The sequence below is a fragment of the Muscardinus avellanarius genome (genome assembly GCF_963383645.1).
Source record: "Muscardinus avellanarius genome assembly, chromosome: 10".
Lineage (NCBI taxonomy): Eukaryota > Metazoa > Chordata > Mammalia > Rodentia > Gliridae > Muscardinus > Muscardinus avellanarius.
In genome coordinates, this window is record NC_137796.1 from 40,921,988 (window position 1) to 40,946,233 (window position 24,246).

The window sequence follows — 24,246 nt, forward strand, 5'->3', positions numbered from 1 at the left end:
CTAGCGGGTCACAGGGACGACCTTCCGCCCGCGACGCAGGCGCGATGACGCGCTCAAGGCGCAGGGCCCGTGACGTCACGCGCCGGCCAAGGGAGCCATGCAGGGCGGGGTGATCCTGGAGAGGCGCTGCGTGCGTCGGGGGAGGGGCTACGAGCCACGCTGAGGGCGGGGGGGAGGAGGGGGGGAGGCGGAAGAGGGGAAAGAGAGGGGGGAGGGGAAGGGGAGGAGGAGTAGAGGGGGGAGGGGAAAAGGAGAAGGAGGGAGGAAGGGGAGGAGGGGGAGGAGGCACACCTTGGCTCACAGTGGTCTGTCCTGGCACCTGGAGGCTGGCGTTCTCTAACCAGCCCTGGAGAAAGCAGGTAGCCAGAGAAACATCGGGTGGGCAGATTTGGATAAGAACATACTATTATAATAATTTAAATGGGGGTAATCTTCCATATATGTCATTATAGCAACCATATAGAGGTTACATGTGTATAACCACATATATGTGTATATATGTATAATTCGACACATATATGTATATATAATCCAATACATAGATAATAAATGTGCGACATTATTAAGGTTTGCTTACAGGTCCCTGGCCTTTTGTTGTTATATAACAATCATTATAGGAAACATATGTGTTATCTAAGGACAACAGAAGGCCAGAAACCTGTGTGCAAAGCTTGATAACGACATTATGTATTAAATTTTTAGTTTTCGTACATTCTTTCGCTTGTAATCAGGCTCCGATGAAGTAACAGCTATTGTTATCGTTTTACCAATGAGAAAATAGCCTTTGAGAGAGCTTTTGTTCAGGACTAGCAGTAAAACATTATTCTAGAGCCAGGTGTGGTGATATATGCCTGTAATTTCACACTTGGGAAGCTGAGACAGGAAGAGTGTAAATTCGATACCACCCTCAGAAACTTAGTGAGACCCTGTTTCCAAATACAAAAAAATATATAGGGTTGGGGTATAGCTCAGAGTTAGAATGCCCTTGAGTTCAATTCCTACTATTCTCCTCCCAAAAAAGTCTATCCTGAGTGTGTGTTCTTAACCAACACTTTCCCTAAATGAGATTTTAGAGGGTAAATGTATTAAGTCCCTACATCACTTTCATTCAGTCAGGCTGTGAGAAAGTTACTCCCTTTTTACTTCTCTTTCAATCCTGCTTACACAAATAAGAAAGCCTTAGCTCATGCTAATGTAAATGCTAATTTCTCTCTACACTTACTGATCTCATATTTAACATAATAAGCATTGAATTCCAAGTTTTCAACAGACAACTGAATCCAGAGAATATTTATGTATTAGTATTTATTTTTGCAAGTCTGGGGATGGAACCCAGGGGCATTCTACTTCCAAGCTACACCCCTGCCCTATTTTTTATTCTTTATTTTGAAACAGGGTCTCACTAAGTTGCAGAGGGCCTCACTAAGTAGCTGAGGCTGTCTGCCAACCGCAATCCTCAAGTCTCAGCCTCCTGAATGCTGGGATTACAAGCCTGCGCCACCATGCCTGGCTCAGAGTAGTATTTACTTTTCCTCCATACTGGTTTTCTAGCCTATGCTATAGTGAGCTAAAGTTTGGTTTTCATTCATTTAGATTAAAATTTACTTTATGTAATGCACAGATTTGACAAAATTATGAGAAAGAACCACTCAAGTTTCTCAAAGCTATGGAGTTCTGCATGGATTCTGTGACCTGAGCAAGTTTCCTAAGCTCTGGATGGATGTCTCAGTTTCCTCACCTATAAAGGCAGTAATAATAGCACATCGTTTGTGAAGGTACTAGGAGGAGAAAAAATATGTGCAAAGCACCTACAAGGAGGCTTCTCATAGATGAGGTTTTGCTGGTATTGCTTTATCTGGAACACCATTTCCTCTGGAACAAGGAATCATTCTTTTGATCCTTACTGACTCTTTAGGGAAGGGGGAAAGTACTGGGAATTGAACCCAAGGACATCCTACCTCTGAGCTACAGGAACTATTTTATTTTTTCATTTGAAGTAAGGTCTCACCAAGTTGTGGAGGGCCTCACTAAACTGATGAGGCTGGCTTTGAACCTACAATCCTCCTGTCTCAGCCTCTTAAATACTAGAATTACAGGTATGTGTCATCATGCCTGGATTACTGACTTATTTCTGTTTCTCTCTAGATCCACAGTACACTGGCCACTTTCTTTTGTGCCCGATGTGCTGGGGATTGAACCTAGAGGCATTTTGCCTCCAAGCTACACCCCCAGCCCTATTTTAATTGTTTTTGGAAACAGGGTCTCACGAAGTTGCTGAGAGCCTCACTAAATTGCTGGGACTAGCTTTGAATCTGTGATCCAATCCACCTTCTCCTTTGTCTCTCCTCAGGGTCCAGGCCTGGTCTATCCTTACAGCCTCAGGGTGAAATAGGCAACTTATTTCTATGGTCCAGGCCCCTTTAAGAAATCTGCACGAAGGCACCTGGAAACTTACTTACTTACTGACCTCAACAGGGGCAAGGAGCCCTAAAGGACCAAATGGTTAAACCACAGGGTCAGCAGAAAGAACATCGAACACAATAACATCCTGCCTGATGGTTAGGGGAGTATGGGGTCATTCTGCTCAATCAATCACAAAGACTGTACATGTTTTGCTACCCTGGTTTGAGGTCAGCTGCAGTTTAAATTTTTCTCTGCCAGATGTAAGGTAACCTAAATTTCACTTTTCTCGTTAGCCATTCAACAAGTTACAAGTCTTTGCTATGTTTCAGCCTCCTGAGAGGGGTATAAAAGTAGCTTCAGCCTTTGTTCGAGGCTGTCGTCCCTCACAGCTGTGTCTGTTGAGCCGAGAGATCAAACTCGAGTCTGTAATAAAGCTTCTTTCAAATTCACTGTTGGCTACTGGTGTTTCTCTCCTGGAGGTGACCTATAACAAGGGGTTATGTTGTACACTCAAGACTGGGAGCTGCCTCTTCAGTAGTTACCATGACTGGACTTGTCACACAGTTAGCATTCAGAGCAATTACCATGGACCTGGGCCATGCATCATTTAAGTGCTTTGCATGAAATTATTCAATTCATAATAGCACTCCATGCATAGTAAGAATAAGTGAGGAGTGGATGAATGAATAGACAGGGCCCTTACAACCTCCCAGTGGAGCAACCAGAGTAGGAATTATTTCCAGACTTTCTGCAGTCATTCCCATTTCTGCTACTCTCTAGCTGTGTCCAAAGGCAAATTACATAACCTCTTGTCTCTCTTCTCCAAAATGGAAAGAGTAATACAACTCTCAAAGAGTTATTTTAAGGATTAAACAGATGCACAAAAATTAAATGCACAGAGCCCTGCTGGCACGCAGTAATGCTGAATAAATGTATGTAATAATTTTCCATTTTTTAGATGAATGAAAGAAACTCAGGCCTACCCAGATACCCCTTCTTAAGCAAAAGAACTTGTTTTTTCTGGGGTTTAGTACAGTGTTTTAGCAGGGAGAAAGGTAGCTATATGGCTGAATAACTGTCTTCTCATGGAAGAGGAGGCTAGCACCCAACTTCTACTTGGTAGTGTTGGGTTTTAACTGAGTGGGCTATTAGCATTTAAGCTTCAACTTTCTCTTTCCATGAATATAGCATCTTGAAGGCTCTGGAAGCAGACAATCTAGTTTATAGACCAGCTCTGCTCCTTTGTGACTTTTGGGCATTGCTGAGCTTCAGATTCCTCATCTGCAAAATGGGGGGGGGGTGTGAGAGTTTCACAAAGATTAAAAGAAAAAGCCGGGCATGGTGGCGCACATTTGTAATCCCAGCATTTGGGAGGCTGAGACTGGAGAATCACAGTTCTCGGACAGCCTCAGCTACTTAGTGAGGCCCTCTGCAACTCAGCGAGACCCGGTTTCAAAATAAAGACTAAAATAGGGCAGGGGGTGTAACTTGGAGGTCAAATGCCCCTGGGTTCCACATCCAGACCCCCCCCCCAAAAAAAAAAAAGAAAGAAAGAAAAGAAATAATGCATGTGAAATACCTAGTGCAGTATTTGGTATACCACAACAACTTAATAAGTGTTTGTTGTTATTTTTATAAATCAAGAGAAAACATAGCCATGGGCCTGGATACATAAATGTGCAATAAGTCTCTTAGTAACCAGGAAGTCTGGAAACAAAGTGTATGTATGAATAAAGGCAGAAGGAAGCATGACACATTTTAACAAACAGGAGGTTTGTTTAAATCAGAGGCCAGATGTCATAGAATAGAGGCCCACTCTCTTCTCTCTCAGATCCACATGGAGGCCAGTTGGATTGGCATACATAGTACTATAAACCTCAGAATTATTGCTAGCATTACAAATTGTGAATATTCCCACATAGATGACATAATCGATTAATACCTCCATCACCACCAAAGATGTCCAGGCCCTAACCCCTGGAACCTGAGAATATGTTATGTGTTATATTACAGGTTCAAAACATTGCAGATATGATTAAAGATCTTGAGATAAGAAGATTATCCAGTGGGCCCTGTGTAATCTCAGGGTTCTTATAAAAGGAAAGTGAGAGGTTAGAGAAGAGAGAAATACTACCATTGCTGAATGTGAAGATAGAGGAAAGGCGCCTGGATTGAGGCACTGGCTGCTAGAAGTTGGAAACACAAAGAAACAGAATCTGTTCCAGAGCCTTGAGAAGAAATTCAACCCTGTTGACCCATTTTATAATTTTAAAAACTTTGGAAAGTGCTAGATGTGGTGGTGCACGCTTGTAATCCCTGTGCTTGGGAGGCAGAGACAGGAGGATCCCGCAGGTTCAAAGCCATCCTCGCTGGCTTAGGAGATGCTGTTTCCAAATAAAAATATAAAATAGGTCTGGGAGTGTAGCCCAGAGGTAGAAGGGTTTCCAGGAACCCCAGTACCACCAAAACAAACAAACAACAACAACAAAAAAAAACTCTGGGAAAGGTATAATTTTAATTACTGCTTTTATCATCAGGTTAAGTCATGTAGTTACAAAATAGTAATTGTACTAGTATTGGGAAGAGGTTTCAAAATGTATTAATGTACCAGTATTGTTGCGGATGAAATGTGTTTGGTGTGTGAGGGGAGAAGTAATTCCCCCACCACAACCACACAAACAGACAAACAGAAAAACCGTGGATTCTTGTCCTAAGATAAGAATAAATATTCATCGCATGGACAGTTGCTGAAGATTTAAAGAAGTTTATTAAAAAGATAGAAATACAGAGATAGTTACGGCCCTGTGCCGGAGCAGGGCAAAGGGGGGCAATTCGAATGAAAATGCCAAAGAACTCCAGTTTACTAAGTGTTTTATCCCCGTCCACGGCAGGTCCTTTGATCTGGAGATAATGCTTTTGCTCTCTCCAGCCGGATTTGGGGCAGGAGGGGGGAGCAGTCCTGTCTCCAAACACAGGCCTCTACCTTTTGTTTTATCCCTCCAAGATGTGTGAAATTGTTTCTCTAGGATCTGGGATTTCCTGCCATCTCTGGCTCCAGCCTTCTTTTAGATATGTAAATTACAAGTCCCTCCTTCCTGTTAGCCCCGGCTTTCTTAGTATAAAAGATATATTTTTACAATTGGACATCTTTCCCAATACTAATACATTAATACATTTTAAAACCTCTTCCCAATACTAGTACAAGTATTGGAAGTTTTCCAATTTTGAAAATATATCATTTGTAGTAAAGAAAGCCAGGATTTATAGGAAGAAGGGTCTTTTTACATTTCTAAGGAAAAGTAAAAAAAGCCAGGAGCCAGGTAAAAGGGCTTCTTTACATTTCTAAAGAGAGACAAACTGCCTCAAGGATGGGAGGAAATCCCAGATCCAGGAGTAGCAACTTAACACATCTTGGGAGTATAACAAAAGGTGTGGAGGTCTATGCCCCGAGACGGGGCTGCCCCTACTGCCTTGGAGGAGCGGATCCGGCTGGGAAGTAGACAACAAAAAACTCAGCTAGAGATAGGGCAGCATATCTACATATCAAAGAACCTGCATCAGACTTGGTCAGGATGAAAACACCCAGCATGCAGGGGTCTTTTGGTAAATTCACTTGAATTGCCCCCCTTTGCCATTTCTGGATGGCATGGGGCTTTAGCTGTCTTCTGTATTTCTATCTTTTTAATAAACTTCTTTAAATCTTCAGCAAGTGTCTGAGCTATGTATACTTATCCTTAGCTCAGGACAAAAACCTGTGCTATTTATCTTTGTGGGGGGGATTGGGGGAATTATTTCTTCCCACACACACCACAACATATTTCACCGTAACAGAAATTACTAAAAGGGCATTATTTTTTTTTAAAAGCACTTATTCTTACATAAATAATATCTAGTACTTAATTGAAACACTACTGTTCAAAAGGCCCTGGCCTAAAATCCCCCCAGACAAATGCCTGACCCAGATTGTTTCAGCCTGTTCTTCCTGAAGCACAATGCAGAAGGTAAAGCCTCTAAAAGTTAGCAAATGGCATATGGCCAGGCTGAGCCCAGCCATGAGCAGCTCTCTGAGGCAGCCAGACAGGGAACCCAATGGTTTTTTTTCTGGCATGCTATCTGAACTATGGGTTAGTCAGTAAAACAAATCTTTATGGTTATTTAAAATTTTTTGGCAGTACCAGGGATGGAACCCAGGGGCACTCTACCTCCAAGCTACACACCCACAGCCCTACTTTTTAAATTTAATGTAATTTAATTCAAATTTTTACACTTTTTTTTTTTTTTTTGGTGGTACTGGGGTTCCTGGAAGCCCTTCAAGCGTGCACCACCACACCCGGCTTTAATTTTTTTTTTTTATTGTAAATGGTATGCATTTAAACTGTGCTTGGTACCCACCCCTGTCTTCCCTTTCTCCCCCTCCCAACAATGAGTCTCCAGGTTAACCTTTCATACTTTTACTCATATTCGGATAGAGCTTCTCCATTAATCAACCTCAGCTTTCTTCCTCTCTTAGCCTTCCATTCTAGCTTTGCTGAGATTTCCTCTCCATTATGTGGAGTCCCTCTGGAATCCCCAGTGCTCCCTAGTTTGGGCATATTAGAAAAAACATGTCCTTTCTCTTTCTGTGTTTGCCTAATCTCACTTAACATAATGTTCTCCCAATATTTCCATCTTCTTGCAAATGACATGAGTTTTTTCTTCTTTATAGCTGAATAGAATTTCATTGTGCGTATTTCCCATAATTTTACAATCCACTCATCTGTTGATGGGGACCTGGGTTGGTTCCATATTTTGGCTATTATGAATTGTGCTGCTATGAACATGGGTATGAAGATGTTACTGTAGTTTTCTGGTTTCAACCCCTTTGGAAAAACACCCAGGAGTGGTAGAGCTGGATCATATGGTGTATCTATTCCCAATTTTCTAAGGAATCTCCACACCGATCTCCATGGTGGCTGAACTAGTTAGCACTCCTACGAACAGTGTAAAAGAGTTCTTCTTTCCCCACATCCTCCTTGATGGGAAGAAACTTTTTAGTTTGATGCCATCCCACTTGTTAATTCTTGCTTTAATTTCCTAGGCTTTTGGAGGTCTTGTTAAGGAAGTTACTACCTGTGCCTATATGTTGGAGTGTTGAGCCTGTGTCCTCCTCTAATAACTTCACAGTCTCTGGTCTAATTTCTAAGACTTTGATTCATCTCGAGTTGATTCCTGTGCACAGTGAGAGGTAAGGATTTAGCTCTATCTTTCTACAAATGGATAGCCAGTTCTCCCAGCACCATTTGTTGAAAACACAGTCCTATTTTTTATTCTTTATTTTATAACAGGGTCTCACTAAGTTGCAGAGGTCCTCACTAAGTAGTTGAGGCTGATCTCAAACCCACAATTTTTCTGTCTCAGCCTCCCAAGTACTGGCATTACAAGCATGTGTTACTATGCCTGGCTAAAACCCCGTACTTTTAAATTTTTTTTTGTTTTTTTAAACAGGGTCTTGTTAGGTTTCTTAGAGTCTCATTAAGTTGTTAATGTTGGTCTTGAACTTGTGATCCTTCTGTTTCAGTCTCTCAAGTACTGAGATTACAGGCATTCACCACCATGCCTGGCTCATAATGTATCTTTAAAAGGTAGGAACAATTAACATGAAGAGGAAGTTATAATATTCTTTGGACTATGTATCATAATTCTAGTTAACAAAATCTGATACTCTTAACAACAATAACCAAAATAGCCTCCATCATTTTCAGGTATTAAGACAGATATCCTTTGTTTTTGTTGGACAGGAATACATATATGACTGATAAGCTATAAATAATACTGTTTTATATTACAAAAATGCTAGCTTTTGCTGGGCCTGGTGATATACGCTTGTAATCCCCGCACTTAGGAGGCGGAGACAGGAGGATCGAACAGGTTCGAAGCCAGCAAGGCTTCAAAATAAAAAAGTATAAAAATAGGTCTGGGAGTGTAGCCTGGAAGTAGAAGGGTTTCCAGAAACCCCAGTACCACAAAAAAAAAAATACTATCCTTTTTTGTTTATTATGTTTACATGCATCCCCTATTTGACTCAAGGTTAAATGATTAAAGGCAATTTTATTACAGCAGCAGGTACTTGTTTTATTCTAATAGAATAAAATGCAAAAGAGAGACAGCCTTTATTTTTGTTTACAACTTACAAAACTTAGTTATTTTGCTGATGTAAAATACCAATAACTCACATGTCACCCACTGAAAATGCCACAAACATGCTTTTACATGTGTCAAAGTTACAGCACATACCAGGCCCGTTCAGAGCAAGTGAGCAGTGACTGCCTTAACTTTTTTTTCTGGCAACAGCTGACTGTTGAGAAAGCCCTGGAGCAGGCGGTACAGCCAGGCAGAAGGAACTTTCTATTTAAAGGCAAAATACCTAAGTGGCTCTTAGTGTAGATGATTTCTACCTTCACACTCATCAGCTCGTACATGATCCCCTAACTTTAATTTCTTTCTTTCTTCCTTCCTTTCTTTTTTTCTTTTTTTCTTTCTTTCTTTCTTTCTTTCTTTCTTTCTTTCTTTCTTTCTTTCTTTCTTTCTTTCTTCCTTCCTTTCTTTTTTTTTTTTTTTTTTGGTGGTACTGGGGTTCCTGAAAACCCTTCTACCTCCGGGTGTCTCCTCCTCCCAAGCGCAGGGATTACAAGCGTGCGCCACCACACCCGGCAATTTCTTTCTTCTTCTCCCCATTTTTTTTTTTTATTGGTGCACTGTATTCATACATCATAGTAGGATACATACTTTTGTAGACATACATGCACACTTTTCCCAGTCAGCCCCCACCCAATCCCCACCCCATTCTCTCCCTATCCCTCCCTCCCATGCTTGGCTTAGTAGTTGACATCTAGTATTATGGCAATTTATCTAAAATTAAAAATGATAATCTCACATAACAGTTTCATTTGTCTGATACCAAGCTTTTGATGACTTAAAGATAACATTTCAATATTTCTTTTTGCTTTCTTTCTTACCAGAGAATATTTTTTTTATATTTTTTAGGTGAAACTATCATATATTTATGTATTTATTTTTCAGAAAAAAAATCTATCCTAATATGGAATATGGACTCTAGGTACCCAAAATGATCTTGAAAAAGAACAAAGCTAGAAGATATATATTTTCTGATTTCAAACCATATAAAGCTACAATAATTGAAACAGTGTAGTACTATTCTAAAGGCAGATATATAAACCGTTGGAGTTAAATAAAAGCCTAGAGCTAAATTCTTCCCTATATTGTCAAGTTATTTTTGACAAGGTTTCCACGAACATTTGGTGGTGGAAATAATAATCTTTTAACTAAATATTGTTAAAAATAATAATTACATGAAAATGAATAAAATTGGACCCTTACCTAATCCCATATACAAATATTAACTCAAAATAGATAATAGACCTAAATATAAATCTTAAGACTATAAACTTTTAGGAGAAAATCTGGGTCATTAAACCTCACAACATTGAAATTGGCAGTGATTTCTTGGTTATGATTTCAATGGCACAGGCAACATAGGAGTATACAAACTCCCTAAAAAAAAAAAAATATTGTATATCCAAAGACAATGTAAACAGAGTTAACAGTTGCTAATAGAATGGGATAAAATATTTCCAAATGCTATATCTGAAGGTATATTAATATTCCAACTAGAAATCCTAAAAATTAACAACAATAAAGGCAAACAATACCCTTTAGAGATAGGTAACAGACTAACATAAATAATGAATCTCCACAGATAACCAATCTTAGTTGTCTGTTGGATGGAAAATCTTGTTTCTCTAGTTCTGGTGTGTGTTACCTATTTCTTCTTTGTAGTTAATCTCTTTGAGTATTTTCTTTAGTGCTGGTTTTGAAGACATAAATTCCTTCAGTTTCTGTTTGTCATGGAAGCTTCTTATTTCTCCATCTAATTTGATAGAAAGTTTTGCTAGGTAGGAAATTTTTGGCTGGAAGTTGTTTTCTTTCAGAATTGGGAATATGTTACTCCAAGCCCTTCTGGCTCTCATAACTTGGTTTGGGAAGTCTGGAGTGATTCTAATGGGTTTGCCTCTGAATGTCACTTGGCCCTTTGCTTTTGTTGCCTTTAAGATTCTCTGCTTGGCTTCCACATTGGTCATTTTGACAATTATGTGGCGTGGGGATCCTCTTCTCCGATCCTGTCTAAAGGGAGTTCTATAAGTTTCCTGGACCTTTGTATCAACCTCTTGCTCTATGTTTGGAAATTTTTCTGCTATTACTTCCTTGAAGAGATTGTTGATCCCTTTGGTTTCACTTTCTTTTCCCTTCTCTATTCCAATTATTCTTAGGTTAGCTCTCTTAAAATGGGCCCATATTTCTTCAATATCAGATTCCTGCTGTCGGATATATTTTTTCCTAGATTAGAAACTATGAGTTCATTTTTGGATTGCTCATCTTCTAAGAGCGAGATTCTGTTCTCCATGTGTTCTAATCGGTTGTTTGTGCTTTGAATTGAGGCCTTTACTTCATTAATTGCATCCTTTATCTCTTTTTGGCTCTCTCTGAGTTCTTTTCGAAGCACCTCTATTATTTCTACAGTTATTTTCCTGATTTGATCTTCTAGAAATCTCTGATTTTCTTTTTTATCGGGTTCTGATGTTGTGGGGTTGTGGGCATTCATTACTCCAGTATTATTCCTCTTTCCCATGATTTCGGATGTTTGTGCCTTCTCTGGGTTCTTCTCTTGGGTCACTATGACTTCCCTTAAGGTGTTCTGGATCTCGAGTCAGTAGTATCTCAGACCCCACTACTCCTTTACTGGGTTGTATCACAGAGTCTCCGACCCAGAGAGTCGATAGAGGCTGCTTTAGACCATGGGGGGTGCCAGGTTGGGCGTTCTCCTATGGTGTGATATCTCTGCCACCGCCCCTCCTCCACTGGGTCAAGTCCCAGGGAGTACAGTACTGGGATTTCTCCTCTGTGGGCCGCAATTTGACTCACTGTTCTTGAGTACGCAGATGTAGCTGTACTGGCCTCGCTGAATTCACTGCTGCTGCCGCCGGTGGCAATATGGCGCCGCTGCTATGCCCTCGGCTGTGGGGCTGGCATTTTTCTTCTTGATTTTGATTTCTACTCTGAATCCCTGCAGCGTGTGCTGAGCTCAGCCACTGGGAGCTTTAGATGCTCTCTGCGTGGAGAAATCCCGCCTAGCTGTTCCGCAGTGGCTCACCTCGGCTTGCTGTAGCTGTCCCATGAATTCGCCGGTGCCACCGGCAGTATGGCGCTGCTGCCATGTCTGCCGCGTCCTCGGGTGCGAGGCCGGTTTATCTCCTCTGTGGCTCTGTTCTCAGTCCGCTTTCTCTCTGGAGCCTGGTGGTTTTTTGTTTCACTGGTGATGGTGTTTTCTGGCTATGAAAGGCACTGATTTTGTGGTAATGGAGATTTATTGTTAGCGGGGCTCTTAAGCCCCACTTTTCTCGGTCTCCATCTTCCCCTTTTCCTTGTTATTGTCTTCATCGTCTTCAATTTCTTTCTTCTTAAGGGGCTGATTTGGATTGATTTGAGAACAGTGTCCACTATATAATGAGTCATGAGAAAGATCTCTGTGGGTACATGTAAACTTGAGATAGGTCTGCAGAAGTGACAGGTGAGGAGGGTGGTGAGGAAGTCGGCAGATCATCCAGGTGAAGATCATACCAGATTCATTGTACACTTTGCAGACTTTCTCAATGGCATTGACATAGGACATTCTCAGGCCCAAGCCCAGGTTATACTTCATGGCTGTGCACTTAAATTGTCTGGCTGAATACTCCATCATGTTGGCCTAGCCAGAGTACAGGATATCTTTCTCCAGTGCAACCAATACTGTCCTGAAATTCTGCTGTGGGTACAAGAGGGATTGTTCCCCTATGATTTCCAAAATTTCTTTCTAAACTCTTTTGAACAGACATGAGCAAGTGGTAGTTAGAATCCTTTTCATATTTGAAGGTCAATCAGCCATATCTGGCATGATTTAGATTCTTCAGCCACTCAAAGTAAGATACTGTCACGCCTCTGGCATTCAGGTAGAGATCTGGAATGACCATGATGTTCTTCTCTAGGAAAATCTTACTCTCTGGAGTAGCTAGTCCATTGGCACCTTTAGCAATGATCTTTGATTAGACTCAGGGTCATTGGATTTCTTCAACTGCTTCTTGCTAGCAGCAGGGATCAGTATGTCACAGTCAGCCTCCAAGATGCTCCTTCATACACCTTTGTGTTTGGGAGGCCCAGAATCAATCCATGTTTCAATTTGCAATTTTCCAGTTTCTTTGGGTCAGTAACATCTGGATTCCATATACTCCTATCAGATTTACCAACACCAATACATGTAGCACCAAAATGATGTGAATATGTCATAGAATGCAGACCAACATTACCAAATCCCTGAACATGTCTTATCCCCAAACCCTGGTGTCATTCCTCAAATGCTCATGTAAGAAACTTCATTGATGAAGTTTTCAATCCCATTGAAAACATCACAACCAATAGCAGAGACGCATCCATAGATGCCTCCTTAACTGATGGGTTTACCAGTAACCCAAGCATGCACATTAATACCATAATACTTGATGGTGCATAGGTATCAGCAATCCAGGACATCTCCCTCTCACCTGTGCTCATGGCCGGGACAGAAACATCAGTGCCAAGTCCAATAAAACCCTTCTTTGCTAGGTCCATGGTGAACTTTCTTGTGATTTTTTTTCCAATTCATTATCCATGTAGTTCTTGGGATTGATCTTAACACCTGCTTTAGCAACCAAAAAATGGCACATCAACCACTATAGACTTGTATGTCATCAGAGAAGCCAATGCTTTTACTTTATTGCCAGAGCCAGCTGGCAAAATTACAGGTTCTAAAGAGAAGCATGAGGTTGAAGAATTTTTAATTCTAATGTGGGGAAGCCGCCAGCCTACTATCCTACTGGCCAACCCCTGTTCCTGGGTCAATATTTCCTATGGGTCGATGACTATGCCTGGGTCAGTATTCTCTATTGCGCTGACGCTCCTGGCCGACGCCTACTTCTGGGTCAATCTCATCTTTATTGCGCTGATGCAGAGTTTGTTTTTCCAGAGGTATTTATACAGTCACAGGTCAATCAATATCCTCATGCTACCACCACCAGAATACAATAAAGACCAATACAAAACACATACATTACAGATAGGTTAATCAGTACCCTCGTGTCGTCACCACCTGATTGTCTCGCAAACCTTTTTGAACTTTCCATAACCCCAAATCTTGTTGACTCTGGGCAAAGGACAGTCAGCTGAGTCAGAAACATTTATCTAGGGGAAAGTCTTAATGGCTCCCCACACTTTATCTACACTCACATCAGTGCTGTAACAGATGCATCCTTTGCAGGGCCTGCAGTGCTGGCTGTGCTGGGCCTGGTAGCCCTTGATAACTTCCCAGGAGCCTTTGTTGGCAGGATAGGGAAAGAGAGAACATATGGTTGCAGGGCTTGATGATCTGGAGGATACCATGTACCAGGTTCTGCTTCTGTTCCTAGCTTTCTCGGGTCCTCAGGTCCTCCACCAACTTGTCCTCCATGATGCTGATGCCACAGTCAAAGAAGCTCTTCACCATCTTGAATAAGTTGGGGTTGTCCTCACTGCCAACTGCCGGGCCCAGCCCAGCAGTGTGGCGGAGTTGGTGTCGAGCCCAGGGCACTGGCCAGGCATAGGACAAGAGAGAGGCAGAAGGAGGCTGGTGGCCACAGGAGACCTGCCTAGGAGGCCTGGGACAGGGAGCCTCCGTGCCCTGGCACTTTTAAGCTGTAGCTTCCTGTCCTCCCCTCAGTGGCCATGGGAGGAGTAGAGGAAGACTAGCTCAGAGGTCTACCTGCAACTTAGGGTGTCCGGCTTCTGACATGGCCTTGCCCAGCCTCCTAGGCCCCACTAACTCTTTTATAGCAGCAACAGAAAATTTACACACACACACACACACACACACACACACACACACACATCAAAAACTGGAAGATCTGACCACATTAGGCTTGTGTCCTCCCATAGAGAAATATCGTGGGTGCCATTAACTCAGGTAAATTCTTACTTGCTGGTCTGGGTCCTGTCTCATCATGCCCACTTCATTTAGTTACATTATTTGTCTCTTTGTGAGGCTTCTGAGTGGGGGACCTGAGGTTTACACAGTCCTAAGAGAAAACTTGAGTCATTTGCTGAAAGTGCTAGGATACCAACAAGCAGAGAAATCTACTAGATCCAATAGTATGAGTTTTCTGAAATGTAAATCCCATGAAACCCACCTCAGGGGACATATCTCCTTCTCTGCTTGCATCTCACCTGTGCCTATACAGAAAGGCAACTGCCTCCCTTCTGCTGTTTCCTGTTTCCACACCATCACCCTGGGAAATGCCTGGCTCCCCAGCTCCAGTTCCAATCATTTTGGCAGTTTCAGCCTCTCTCCTCAGCCCATGACCCTCACTTAAGTAGCTGAGACATGAAATAGACAGCCACTTGAGAACTGCACAGACTGTCCCCAATTTAAGACAATTTAAAATGCATTTCTGTTTCATAAAATCTGCTTCCATAATTCTGCACCCCTACTTCTTTTAAAGATGGTAACCCTAGGGAGCAGAAGAAATTAGCCAGGGAGGAGAAGTTCAGACATGCTAATATTTTAATTGCTTCTTCCTTTAACACATTAGTCACATTCATTAAGTATGATTAATTTGCAGGCTTTGTTGAAAATCATATCAGTTTCCCTACCAGGTGCACATCCATCTCTTGCTGAATAAACTGCTGAAGTGGCACCAAAACTCCCCTATTTTATACTCCCAGATTGTATTACGTGCCCCTGAAAACTTTGTCAAGTTAATTGAACTCATTTGTATAGAAATATTTGCTTTGAACCTGGGCTCCTGAGTCAGGCTACTTCTGTTTGATCTGAACTCCTCCATTTGCTGCCTGAGTTTCTTGGGCATGCTACTGAAGCCCTCTAAGCTTCAGTTTTCTCACTTGAGGATTTCATTCACCCATTCACTCATTCACTTAAAGGATTTTTATACAATGACTACATTATGCAATGTAATGTATCCACTGCTAGAGATTTAGGGAGCTCCACAATGACTCTGTGAAGACACAAAATAAAATGTGAATGAGCATGTTGCCATGTGGAGGCATTTGGAACATGATGCTCTTTGTCCTCTAAACAGCTATTATTTCTGTATTCCCCACTCCCTACAGAGTGAAAATACCTTAAGAGAGATGGGTATAAGATAATCTGTTTGATAGCAAATTGGACATTATCAGGAGGGAAGGAGTGTCAATGTAATAGTGTCTTCCCCCTCACAACTCCCCTTCTACTAATCTGGGTTTTTATAGCTTTTTAACTTTGATCCTCTTATTGCCAAGCATAAAGTTCTGGATCTACTCAGTTTAGACTCAAAACCTCTGTGAAAGCTTTGCCAGTCGCTCAGGGAAAGCTGAGATTCAGACTCTGTTGCCCAAATTCCATCTTTACAGTAGATCCCAATCTCCCTGGGGAGGACTAGGCTCCTTGAGTCACCAAGTATTTCTTCTAGTGTTGAGACTGGGTACTTTATAAAGTAAAGGAGTTTATTTAGCTCACACTTTTGAAGGCTAAAAGCATAAATTCAGGCACCAACATCTAGAAAAGGCATCCTGCCATGTCATAAGATAGCAGTTGTTTTATATGGAAGGAGCATGTGTGAAAGAGGCATGTGCACAGGAAGCATTCAGGGGCAATGAGAAGATTACCTATAACAACCTGCTCTCATGAATACTAATCTAGTCCCAAGAAAGGAGATGGCACTGTACAGGGAGCTTAATTCTAAGTCTGGCAGCTAACAGATGGCCTGTTTCAAAGCTGACATTTTTCCTCCTCCTCTCTTCCCTCCCCCTCTTCCTCTCCCCTTGAAAACAAATAGCATGCTCTCAACAGTTTACTGACCAAAGGGATGAAGACCTACACTTGGCACCTGTGGGTCTGAGAAAGAACCAACTCAAGAATGACTTAGAAATGAAGTGTGCATCTACGTGACCCTGAAAGGCTAACTCTTAGAAGAGTTGATTCCTTTGTTTGAGGAGAATCCAGGGCTTGTTCCTGAACACCTAAGTTCACTGGTTTCTCTGATATGCTATCAAATCAATAAATTTCATTTTATTTTTTTCCCTCTCAAAAGCTTGTCCCAATTATTTGATTGGACAAATTAGGGCAGCTACCAGAATTAGGTTTCAGCACTACAGCAAGAAAAGCATTAATTTCTCTTAAAGACTTAATCGCCTTACAGGCCCAATCATTTCAAACTGTTATATTATAGAATTAAGCTTTAACATGGGTTTTGGTGGGAAAGCTATAGCCGTTCATGAGGAAGGAGGCTTAGGCCCACCAGACACTTGTGCAGGATCTGCACAAACAGAATTATAAGTCATTATTTCCCATTCACAATAATGCCCAGAAAACATTAAGAAAAGTTAAACCACCAGTTCTCCAGCACTGTTACTGAGATAAAAATTCACAGGTTAAGTAAGAAACTTTACTGGTATTTATTTCATAATTGATAGACACAGTGAAGCAGATTGTATGTGCTCAGTATTTAATTTGTATACAACTCTTGGAGCACTTATCTCTGGGTCCCAACCTTCCTTCCCCTCCCCCTACCAGTACAAGCCTTTGAGATTAGAATTGGTAATTTTATATATGTATATAGCATTATTATGACCATTACATCATCATCATCATCATTATTATTATTATTATTATTATTATTATTATTATATTTTTGGTGGTACTAGAGGTGGAACCCAGAGGCTTTCTACCTCTGAGCTATACTCCCAGACCTATTTTATATTTTATTTGGAAACAGGGTCTCACTAAGTTGCTGAGAGCCTCACTAAGTAGCTGAGGCTGGCTTTGAACCTGTGTGATCTTCCTGTCTCAGCGTCCCAAGAGCAGGGATTACAAGTGTGCACCACCACGTCCAGCAGCCATTATATTCTTTATGTCTCTGTCTCCCCATCTCCCTTCTCTAAACCCCTTCCATCACTCACTCCACTGGAGTCTCTGCTCTTTTATCTGATGTTACCTTTGTTTCTCAGTTTCAATTTAGTTTCCACACATAAGAGAAAACATACAACTATTCATTTTTTGAGACTGACTTAGCATAATATGCTCAAGTTCCATTTTTCTACAAATATCATAAGCTTGCTCTTTATGTCCAAGTAAAATTCCATTGTGTGTATATGCCACAGTTTTGTGATACACTTATCTGTTAATGGACACCTAGGTTGGTTCCATAATTTGGCTATTGTGAATTGTGCAGCTATAACCATCAATACGCAAGTATCACTATAATATTCTGACTTCAGTTCCTTTGAATAGATGCCCAGGAATGGGATTACTTGGTCATATGGTGGTTCCATTCCCAATCTTCAGAGAAAACTCCACCCTGATCTCCATAGTGGCTGTACTAGTTTGCAGTCTCACCAGAAGTGCTTAAGAGTTACTATTTTCCCACATCCTTATCAGCATTTATTTGTTGTTTGTGTTTTTGATGACTGCCACACTGGTTAGAAGTAATCTCAGTATGGTTTTGATTTACATTTCCCTGATTACTAGTGATGTTGAACATTTTTTAATTTATTTATTAGATATTTGTATTTCTTCTGTTGAGAAGTATCTATTCAGTTATATTGTTCATTTTTAGTGCTAAGTTTTTAAGAACTTTGCATATTTTAGATATTAGTCCTTTATCAGAAGGGTAGAAGAAGATTGTGATGTGTTTGATACTTAATTTGTATTTCAAGGTAATAAGAAGTCAGTATCCATTTGTACATCCAGAGGCCTTTTCATCCCTGAATTCTGGAAGCACATTTTAAATATTCCTGAAATAAGTTGGAAAACCTTCCTGAAAAAGATTAAAGTTAAAACATAATTTTGAGAAATAACATGAGTTCATCTACTCACCTACTTTCTAAGTACACACACCTATTTTTCTTAAAATTCTCTTCTGCAAGAGGAGGACCCTTGTGTTATGGAATACAGAACCACACAAAGGAATGTCAAATCTCAAGGATCTTAGAACAGCCCCCAGCTGAATTAAAACTGAGACGAGATGATGGTAATTAAACCAGAAATATGTTTTTTTTTTTTTTTTTTGTTTTTTGGTAGTACTAGGGTTCCTGGAAGCCCTTCTACCATCGGGCTACACTCCCAGACCTATTTTATACTTTTTATTTGGAAACAGGGTCTCTTAAAGCCAGCGAGGCTGGCTTCGAACCTGCACAATACTCCTGTCTCTGCCTCCCAAGCGTGGGGATTATAAGCATGTGCCACCACGCCCGGCAAAACCAGAAATCTTAAAAAAAGATGTGATGATTAATAAATTATTTAATTACCAGATATGGTAAGTATACCTAAATTCAATACAATTGCCTAAAGCTCTGAATTAGAAATTGTGCAATAGCCGGGCGTGGTGGCGCACGCTTGTAATCCCCGCGCTTGGGAGGCAGAGACAGGAGGATCGCGCAGGTTCGAAGCCAGCCGTGCGCGCTGGCTTAGGAGACCCTGTTTCCAAATAAAAATGTAAAAATAGGTCTGGGAGTGGAGCCCAGAGGTAGAAGGGCTTCCAGGAACCCCAGTACCACCAAAAAAAAAAAAAAAAGAAATTGTGCAATAAAATATAACTGAAAGGTATTTTAAATTGGTAGTTTTAATTATAGGGAATGATTAATTGATCATTTAGAGTATTGATCTACAATTTATTTAATTCTGCACAATTAAATTTGTCAAATTTGAGTCTGAATAACTGATGATATGTCCTTTAATGCTCTACACACAAAGCCTAATCCGTTCCCTGGTTCTTTGTGGGTGCTCACCTGCAGGACCCTCCAGCCTCCCCTTCATTCATCTCTGGATTTAAGTTCAGTACAAGCTCAAAGTACTCCAGGAAACCTGACTGATTCAGGAAGCCTAGGGAAAATGTTCAGCCACTCCCTGTCATTTTATTTCTCCTTGCTACATTTTCTCATGGCAAAAAGGGCTTTGTCTACTATGGGCAGGGAAGACAGAATGAGTGCTTGCCAATACACACTGGCAGTGCTCAATGCATATTGATTACTATTTTTCCATCACTATTATAATCACAGTCTCAATCCTCCAAGCTCCTGCAGAATGTATAGTTGTAATCATCATTTAAGTACCAGTATCCCACTTTACATTCTCTATGTTGTCTTCACTACATTGATTCCTTAGGGTAGTAATAGTCTTGTATCCTTTTGTTTCTGGCAAAAGTATATAAGAATGACTGAATTCATTCTATTCAATCTGTAATGGTACTTTATTTACACAGATGGAGCCCAGGAAATATTTGCTGGTTGAAAGGAAGTCAACAAATGTTTATTCAGACTTTTGGGTTCCAGAGAAAGGCTAGTATAGCCAGTAACTAATTGCAGGCAGAACTTGACACCTAGGAGGAGGATGGAGCCCCAAGGTTCCCTAGTGTGGGGTAGGAGAGGGAAGAGACAGTGCAAGACAGATCCTCAGGGAACATGAAAGCAGAAGGCAGAAATAGGGACTGATCCAGGTGACTAGCACCTAGGCACCAGGATATATATTTGTGTAAGGAGCTATATGTTCCATCTCAGAGAGGTGTTCTCCTGGATTGACCTCAGAACTCTTGGTAGATCTCTTCTGGGGAACTGCATATGAATATCAAAAGGTTCCAAAGGTCAAGCCTTACCTTCCATCTCAGCTAAGATTCAGATGGGGTTGTCTACTTAAACCTTTTTTCCTATAGCATTGCCTCATGATGAGGCCAAATATCCCTGTTAGACAACATCCTCTTTCCAGCACTTTTGTGGAATGGAAACCCTGATCACAGAGAGTATGGTCTGACTTGCTAGTGACACAGGAAGGCAGAGGCCACTGGAGACCTGGGCTTCAGGCAAGGTAGAAGGAGGGAATCTGGAAATAGCATATTTGGCTTTAGAGTTCTGTTCACTTGGGGGCTGAGGGCTGCTCTCTTGCTGTTCTAAGAAGTCTGCCTATAGACCCTCATTGAGTCCCATGTTTGAAGCTCTTCAATTTGCATTCACAACCCAAAGGCTTTGACCCAGCCACCCCAGTTGTGGTTATAGAAATGTGTTCAGAATAAAACATCAGACAAATGCAAGATGTTCATTACAGTAATGTTTGTAATAGTGAAAAATTGCCTCAGACTTACTGTCTACCATGCAGGATTGGTTAGATTGGACTATATTCATAAAGTGGCATTGTCATCATTTAAAGTTATAACACAGATTGGTGCTTAATGACATGGTAAATGATACTCAATACATTAAGTGAAGAAAGCAGCTTATAAACTAGTATGTATATGATCAAGTTTTTGTTAAATTAATTTGTGTGTGCATGTCTATAAATGCTTCTTTGCAAACAAAAACATCTAGCAAGATGCACATCCATTGTTAACAATGATTATCTTTGAATAGTGGAATTATTAACATATTTTTTTTAGGTGGTACTGGGGCTTTCTACCTCTGGGTACCCAGGGGCTTTCTACCTCTGGGCTATATTCCCAGACCTATTTTATATTTTATTTGGAAACAGGGTCTCACTAAGTTACTGAAAGCCTCGCTAAATAACTGAGCTGGCTTTGAACCTGTGTGATCCTCCTGTCTCAGCCTCCTAAGGGCGGGGATTACAAGCGTGAGCCACCACGCCAGGCTGAATTATTACATATATTTTTACTTTAACCTTTGTGTTTTTCTATCTTATATGGCAATTTTTACATTGTGTTATTATTTTGCAATGAAAATATAAAATAAATTTATGTCTATTTGTAAGAAGAAAATTTCATCTGCTTCTACTCTACTTTGACAGCATAAGAAAGACAACATAGGAAGGAATATGCCTATGGATAAGGGCTTGGAGTTCAAAGAGGAATGTGACTTGGGATTCTAGTCACACCCTTATGACTTTTACTCTTCCCCACTTACTCAGGGTGTGACAAAATTCCTGGGCATATCCTGCCCTTCTAGCATGCCAAATTCACTCTAACTTCAGGGCCTTTGTACCAGCTGTTCCTTTGCCTGGTGTACTGGACTCTCTAAGCTCTTGCACAACTGGGTTCCTTTTGTCATGTAGTTCTCAAGCTAAAGTTTGCCTTCCCTTGGAGCTTCCTATTAATATTCAGTTTAAAGTATTCTTCTCACCCTTCACACCATTGTCCTCTCAGTAACACTGCTCTTTTTGTTTGTTGATTTTTCACGTCTTAGTCAATAATGCTTATTTCTTTTCCTACATACTTATAATCCATTTTGTTTACTCCTGTGAGTAGTTCTTAATGTTTGCTACAGCTAGATTAGCACCTTCAAAGAACCTAAATGAGAATTTCTGCCCAATTTTATGAAATATTTTTAAATGCTATATTTGGATATAAGGAACTCCAACAGAATTCTTGTTTTTTCCATGTCTTCTCAGCTCACTACTGTGTCTCCACAATAGCACATAGTTGTCACATGTATGTTTTCAGTGAATAAGTAATTAACAAATGAATTAATAAATGAATAACTTTCTCCTGCACCTTGAGGGAAGGAAAGGGGAGGCAGAAGAGGGATGGCTGCTTCAGAAAGGAAAGGTCTCAGGCCACTGGGCAAGTAAAAGCAATAGCAAGTGAGTGATAGTAAGAAGAAACCCCAAAACCCAAGTAGGTGGTGGGCTCGGGATCACCCCAAGGTAGTTGCTCAGAAAAGCCAGGTTAGAGTGCAGTGTCTGTGGCAATGACCTACCCAATCTAGGCACTGAAAGTCAAATGGGTGTTGGAAGGGGAGTGGTGCAACCTGTTAACTTCTTAGGTAGAGCTATTTTTAAACTTGGGGTAGGTAATTGAAAACCCATTTTTGGTTAACATCATAAAATTAACTTAGAACACAGTGGAAATTTATGTTTTATGGCCTAGTTATCAGTTGTGGAAAATAATAGTTTCAAATGGAAATGTCAACATAACAGTCATATTTATGACAGCATGAATAACCAACTATAGCCATTATTATTTTGTCTTCTATGAATGTTTGCTGTTTGTCTTGCTCAATATGTTTGACTTTTAACTTGAGCTAGAGATAATTTGCATGAGCATAAATGACACAACATCAATTCAAGGGCATTAAGAATTAATTAGCTAACATCCACACCATATCAAATTGGGAAAATGCAACCATAATTTTCATTTCTTTCTTTTTTTGCTCATTCTTGCTAAATTTTTCTTTTTTAGTTATTAAGTGCTAAACATCGTATTTCTTAAAAAGGTCAATTATCCAGGACATACTTTTGGTACCTTATCTAAAGACCACATATTCTACTTTTTTGGCATCTTGGATTTATGTATTTACAAACAGTACAAAATTAGATTTCCATCTCTTTTGCACCATTACAACCCCCCTTTTTCTCCCTTATTCTTTTGTATTTCATCTGCACTGTGTCTTATCTGATGGCAGGCCTCAGTTTCTAACTCTGGCAAAGCAACATCCATGTCTTGGGACACCCAAATCTGATTGTCTTAAATGTGTGAGTGTGGAATGACCAGGTGAGTGAGGCAGGCTCAATCCAGCCTGGACCCTGAAACAGATGGAGTGAAGCTCATGAAAGGAAGTCCACAGGCCAAATCTGACCCAAGAAATGTTGAAAAATGGAATTGTCACTCAGTATTTTAAAATGTGGAAGTCTCTCACACATATATGCATACAACCAGTTTTCTGGTTTATCTTGAGAAACCAGAAAGCCAGGCAGTATTGGTCACATTGTCAGATAGTAATAAGGAGATTTGTGGAGGCTCCTTTTTAGATAGGCCTCAATTTTACAACTTCTTCATGGTTTCTCTCAGTTTCTTTTATCCTGAGATTGAGTGCCAGTTGCCATTTATTACCTGATCTTGGGCCCATCTGAAACATGCCAGTTAAAGTGTAAGTGGCTGCACTTATACCTCCATTGGATCAGGCAGTGCATCTGAGAACAGAGTCCAGGGAAGGAAGACTGCCAGCACTTACTTCAATCACCCACATATAATGCACAAAGCAGTGAGGAAGAAGAGCATTTCTGAGTGTTGCAGGGGGCTCATCCTCAGAGCTTGGCCCCTAGAGACAAAGAAACACTGTGGTCAGAGTTGAAAAAACAAGCTACTTTATTCACTAGTGAAGACCTAGTAAGAAACAGCTTTGGATCTGGGCCCCAAGCACTGAAATTTACATGTATTTTTATACATTTGGTCATGTAATTATGGAGGGGAGGAGGGGGTAAGTGTGATATTTATTTCACTTAGCATAAGCAAGAGACAGAAACAGAATGGCGGTTAGTGATATATCATTTAGTCCTGTGTCCTATCTGCAGGCAGCCTAAGGAGACTATGTTTTTTTTTTTATATTAGGGAGATCTGGTGCTGGGTTGTACCTCTCAAGTGGTCTAGGGAGGCTCAGCCTGTTTTATGTCTTATCTCCAGAGCTGTGTGTTTGTTATTATCCAAAGGTGTTGCGGCAGTGAAGAAGCCTTATTTTTTATTTTAATTTTTAAGCTTCTAGTCAAAAGTACATCCAAAGACCCAACTGGGCTCCTACCTTATGATTATGGTAGGTACCATGGAAAATAAATAGGGAAATGAGGTAGACAGTGCATGCTATTTGGAACAATGGCTATTCTCACCAGATGGTCAGTAAGGACTTCTTGATGGTGGTACATGAGTGAAGACCAGAATGGAGTGGCACAGGAAAAGTAGGGGCATATGTTCAAGGAAAATTCAAAGGGGAGGGGAGGATAACTCTTCTTGACTTTGCAAGAAGAGTAGGGTGAAA

General features: G+C 40.7%; 1 pseudogene across 1 annotated transcript in view; it reads right to left on the reverse strand.

The window, feature by feature from the left end:
• Positions 1-3,619: 3,619 nt before the first annotated feature.
• Positions 3,620-24,246, reverse strand: part of LOC308268407 (glutamate dehydrogenase 1, mitochondrial-like) — a 42,198-nt pseudogene continuing 21,571 nt past the window's right edge. Inside the window, exons 3-7 of the transcript in view lie at positions 23,449-23,535; positions 23,328-23,343; positions 13,752-14,094; positions 11,854-13,259; positions 3,620-3,684 (exon numbers count right to left, since the gene is read on the reverse strand). The product of the transcript in view is annotated as a glutamate dehydrogenase 1, mitochondrial-like (transcript). The remainder of the gene's footprint in view (positions 3,685-11,853; positions 13,260-13,751; positions 14,095-23,327; positions 23,344-23,448; positions 23,536-24,246) is intronic.